Genomic DNA, 5,689 nt, shown 5'->3' on the forward strand with positions numbered 1-5,689 from the left:
CGGGCCTTCTGTCAGTCGCTTTGTGCGGTGCGCCTCGCGTTGTGCAGGCTGTCTCATCGGGACCTTACACTTCTCTTACTGACGTATACATCGCACTGCTGTCGTCCTGCAGGCGGCACCATGCCCTGTGCTCCACCTCGTCATGTGCAAAGAGCTCATTTCTTTATGGCATGAAAACAACTTAACATCGTTTGTGTCCTTTAAAGGAAAAGTTTCTAATATCTAAAAAAAATGCTCCCGACCTGAAAACGATCTGATTAGACGCTCGAATATTAAGAAAACCAAGTCTGTCTGCAGACTTTTGGCCACAGAGTGTGTGTCTCTTTCCTCTCCTGGCCACCTCCCCTGTGTGTGTGTGTGTGTGTGTGTGTGTGTGTGTGTGCATGTGTGTGTGTGTGTGTGTGTGTGTGTGTGTGTGTGTGTGTGTGTGTGTGTGTGTGTGCATGTGTGTGTGTGTGTGTGTGTGTGCGTGTGTGTGTGCACATTTGGCCTCCTGTATTTATTTCATTTTGTCCTCTCTGCTGCTCGCTCCTCCCGTTCCAGGCAGGGAGAGGGATTTCTGGGCCTCCCCATTGGTGTACAGCGAGAACAAAGCCCCTCCCTCCTCCTCCTCCTCAACCTCCTCCTCCTCTCTCTCTCTCTCTCTCTCTCTCTCTCTCTCTCACCCTCTCTCACTCATGCAGAGAGCGATCGAGTAGAGAGAGAGGGAGGGAGGGAGAGTGAAAGTGGAGAGGCAGGCAGACTTGTTGCAACAGATGGCTTAACCAGCGGCGGCTCGGCAGCGGCTGCACCGAGGAACTCTGGGACGCCGTTAGACACAGATAGAGAAAGAAAGGAAGGGAGGGAGGGGGGTGTTAGAAAGTCACAGAGCAGGAAAAAGGGCTCGAGAGAGACCTCCTCCTCCTCCTCGTCTTCTTCTTCTCCTTCTTCTTCTTCTTCTTCTTCTTCTTCTTCCTCTTCGTCTACAAACTCTTCCTCTCAGCACAGACAGGAAGACATGTCAGAGTGAGCACAAGTTTTGTCGCTAAAAGCAGCAGCCTTCATGGAGGAGATGACTGTGTGATCCGAGCCTTCATCCTCCTCCTCCTCCTCCTCCTGCTGCTCGGGGGTCAGAGAGGAGAACACCTGCTGACAGCGAGGAGCTCCTGAGGGAGGAGGCGCAGCAGCAGAAGGAGGTACAGGACTCTTCTTCACGTTTTTGTAGTTTTTCTGCTTCTGCGAGAACGTCTCTGCTCGGGCTGCTGTGAGGTCATCATCCATGGACTGATCTGTGTGTGTGTGTGTGTGTGTGTGTGTGTGTGTGTGTGTGTGTGTGAGAGAGAGGCTCTTCAGTTCTGCTCTACTTCACTGTGTGTCACTTTCTGTGCTCAGAGCTGTTAGTCAGAGCAGCTTTGTTACTGTGTGTGTGTGTGTGTGTGTGTGTGTTGCTCCACTTTCCTTGCATTAGTTTTGAGGCCATGTCGTACTCACACTTGTTCTCAGCAGAGTGTGTGTGTGTGTTTAAAGTGCTGCTTTAACTGTCTATTAGTGTGTGTATGTGTGTGTGTTTATTGCTTCCTGCTTGCCGAACACGTGGGAGTGTGTTTTAGCTGCGCAACACTGAGGTCAGTCAGGAGAGAGGGAGGGAGGAGAGAGAGAAAGAAGGGGGGATGAATAAAGGAAGGGAGGAAGGAAGGGAGGAGAGCTGTTCCACCCTGCTCTGTTTTTATTATAATAATGATTTTTTTTTATGTTCCATTCTCTCTAACTAAGTAACAAAGGGCTGCACGGGGAATATAAACACAGAAAGGCTTTAAAACACAAGTAGAAGTGATAAAAACTAACAATGAAGTCTCTCTGCGGGGCTGTGAAGGAGAGCTAGTCTGTTGTTGAGTTATATAAACATGTTCAAAGAGGTGTGTTGGATATGAAAATGCTCAAAACAAATGTTAAAGCACATTTGAACTATTGGAGTCGCTGATAGTCGAGAAAGTTTGGGAGAGACGACAGCAAAGCTCCTCTGCTGCCAACACACCGTACGCTATCTCAATGAATCATTTCGTTTGTTTGTGTTACAGAAATATTTAGTTTGACCCGAACTGATCGTTCAACAATGTAAAGTAACTAAGTGATCGAGGCAGAGGTAGAGCAGCAGCTCCTGTTCTGTGAGCTTAAATCACTGTTTTTGTGAATGGAGTCTGGTGTGTGTGCAGAGAGCGATGTAACGTCTGTGTGTGGTTAAAACAATCATCTTCCTCTGTAACAAAAAGGTCTATCTCTGTAGGGATCCTTTCTGTCATGTTGTCACACACTTAGAATAACAATCTGAGCCTGTCAGTGGAAACAACAAGAACTTTTAGTGGACGACCTTTGACCCATCAAGGATGATGTTGCAGCTATTACAGCCTGTTTCACTGCTGCAGGATGAACACATCTACTGGAGACACTCACACACTTTTTCTACCCATCAGTCATTTACACTCCGGTTCTGTATCGCTGTTTTTCAGAGAAATCAATACTTGGGCTGGTTCAGAAACGGTGGCATGGTGTAGTTTGTCCAGCAGAGGGCGCTCTGACTCCATAGTTTACAGTCCTCTCAGCACTGTCTGCAGCACATGCAGCATCACAGCTGAGCAGACGCTGGTCCGCACTACAATCTGTTGATTATGTTAAATACGCTTTATTCAAGTTTACTGTGTAAGAAAGCAGTCGTTACTAAATCGGTTGAAAATCAACATTTAAAAAGGAATTTTGTCATTCCAGCTCAAAAGTTCAGCCTGAATGATTTACCTCTGAACACAGTCAGCATGTTGACACACAGAAGGCCTCGCTAGTTTTTGATTCTTTAGTTTTATATCGTAGTAAAGATAAAGTGATTCTTAACTTTTGGAAATAATATACGAGATATTTGAAGCACTCATCTTGAACTTTGGAAGTTGTTTTATTTACAGACAGTTCAGAGACCAACTGATTCATCGATAAATCAACAAAATGCGGCTGGTGTCGTGTTTTTTTAGCAACTGGAAAAGTTCCAAAATCAAGAAGTAAAAATCAGAGACAGCTCAGGGATGTGTTTATGAGACAGGTGTGACGATCGTTATGATGTCAGAGAAACAGGAGCAACACTTCTGACTCGACTTCACTGTTACATCAGCTTCTATTGACCGGTGTGTGTGTGTGTGTGTGTGTGTATGTGTGTGTGTGTGTGCGTGTGTTTCATGTATGAGCTGCAGTGGTCCATGTTGGCGGGAAATCTGTTGACAGCAACTAACGATTTGGTTACTGGGTTCCCACCATCACACACACACACACACACACACACACACACACATACAGCAGGGCAAATGAGGCTGATGGCTACTTTACAACCGCTGGAATGTAAACATTCACTGACCCCAACTGTTCAAATATTAGCACACACACACACACACACACACACACACACACACACGTCACACACTCTCAGGCTGTCTGCAAAATTTAAATTGATAGTTTACCACATTTTAATGCCACTAAGGTCGTAAAGAAGTGGCATTTATTAAATTAGCAGAAGAAGACGAATTCAGTAAAATCAATTTTCAGGAGAAATGAAAAGCTAAGAGAAGCTTAAAGTTAGCGCCCTCGGGATGCTAATATAATCCTTACATGTACAATGTCAAAGAATATAAAAAAAGTTTGTTATTTAGTTTAGAAAGTTTGTTTTCTTCCCCAAAAAGTCAATTAACAGATGTTAGCTTTAGCCCCATAGCTATATACATGTCTACCTGTGTATAAAATAAGTGCTACTGTTAGCTTCTCCAACAAACAAACATTAGTATAGCTTATAGAGGCTAACATTAATGTTAGCTAACATCGATGTGAGCTTCTCAATGTAAGCTTCTCAAAGTTAATACCAGTTTTTACAAGAGGCTAACATCAAAGTTAGCTTCTCTAACTAACTAAAATCAATGTTAGCATCCACACTAATTAAAGTAATTGTTAGCTTCTCCAACAGGCTAACAATTATTTTAGATCTCTATTAGAGTCACATAAATGTTAGCTTCTCCTATTGACTAAAATCAATGTTAGCATCCATGACAGATTAACATCAATGTTAGGCTCTCCAACAGACTAATATGGATGTTAGCTTATCCATACCCTGATTCTAGCTTCTACAACAGGCTAAAAACAAGGTAAGCTTCTTTATAACTAACATAAATGCTAGCTTTTCCAACCAGCTAGAATCAGCGTTAGCATCCAAACCAGACAAACATCACTGTTCACTTCTCCAGCAGACCAACATTATCGTTAGCTTCTCCAATTGGCTAAAATCAATGTTAGCATCCATGCCAGATTAACATCAATGTTAGGCTCTCCAACAGACTAATATAGATGTTAGCTTAACACACACTGATATCAATGCTAGCTTCTTCAATCAAAGCTACCAATCACAAAAGATTAACATCACTGTTAGCTTCTCCATTAGGTCAACATTTGTGTTAGCTTCTCGTACAGGCTAACATCCACGTTTAGGTTTTCCAACTTGCTAGTATTAATGTTAGCTACTCCAACAGGCTAACATTGATGTAAAGCAGAGAGGATGCTAACTGAAGTGACACGAGGTGTTACAGGTCCTTTAAACCTCTCGCATCTCCTCACAGCGTCATGTGTCTGCGCTGAAGTGAGCTGCAGCCCAGCTGAAGGATGTCATGACGCTCTGTAACGCAGCTTATTGATGGTTTCATATTGACGTGCGAGTGTGTGGTCTCACTGAGGGCCATTAGATGTGTCAGTACATGACAGGGACTAACACAGAGATCTCACTGTTGGTGTGTGTGTGTGTGTGTGTGTGTGTGTGTGTTTCGGGGGTTTTCCCTCCGCTGTGTGCACGTCTGTGAATCCGTCTGCAGATATTTTAGCTTCTGTCTTTAAAATCTGGAGCAGCTTCAGAACAGACATGCTGCTGTCACGCAACACACTCTGTATATCTGTGTGTGTGTGTGTGTGTGTGTGTGTGTGTGTGTGTGTGTGTGTGTGTGTGTGTGTGTGTGTTATCATGACACTGTTGCCTGAAGCTACTTCTCATCCGTGTCGTCTCCTGACCTTTGACCTTCTGTTCTCTCTGTGTCTCTCTGACTGTATGTCCAGTGTTGTCGTGCTGTCTCTTCATATTTTTCATCACAAACGCCATCAGCTGGTTTCTGACACGTGACTCTGAGTCCACATGAGCTTGTTTTACACACAGGAACGCGTCTCACTATTTTACACCCGTCGACCAAAGAAAATATTGAAACATATAGTGACGTTAAAGAGCAGCCACAAAGAAAGGCATAGAGTAAGTGTGCAGTATGTGTATCGCTGCTGTGTTGTAATCGCCATGCACCTACGTGATGTGCACATAATTCATTTTCTCATATCCAGAATGAATGCAGACATATCGTCATATTTTTCAGCCCTGAGTTTCTGCAGGATTTCCTTTAAGGCTTCTCAAACAGCAACAACCTCCACCAGTGAGTCAGAGCAGCCTGAACGCAGCCTGAGAGGCAAAACTCAGGGCTCAACAACCTCCATTCACAGACAGATACATCTCGTATTAGAGATATTAAAGGGTATTATATAAACAAACACCTGAAGTTAAAACATGTCAAATGAAATGTATTATAATAAAAATATAATCAAAGATTTCGCTGTGATCATAACGAGGTTGTGTTGAGCTGCTGAACCCTGAACA

The 5,689-nt window shown here is 43.7% G+C and overlaps 1 protein-coding gene across 2 annotated transcripts in view; it reads left to right on the forward strand.

Annotated features, from left to right (window-relative positions):
• The first annotated feature begins 746 nt into the window (after positions 1-746).
• Positions 747-5,689, forward strand: part of sulf2b (sulfatase 2b) — a 70,199-nt gene continuing 65,256 nt past the window's right edge. For both annotated transcript variants that reach the window (XM_069659379.1, XM_069659382.1), the window contains exon 1: positions 747-1,175. The gene's annotated coding sequence lies outside the window, so the exon portion shown is untranslated. The remainder of the gene's footprint in view (positions 1,176-5,689) is intronic.

The sequence above is a fragment of the Semicossyphus pulcher genome, unplaced genomic scaffold (genome assembly GCF_022749685.1).
Source record: "Semicossyphus pulcher isolate SPU_LCO1_2020_fin unplaced genomic scaffold, fSemPul1.0.p SCAF_13, whole genome shotgun sequence".
Lineage (NCBI taxonomy): Eukaryota > Metazoa > Chordata > Actinopteri > Labriformes > Labridae > Semicossyphus > Semicossyphus pulcher.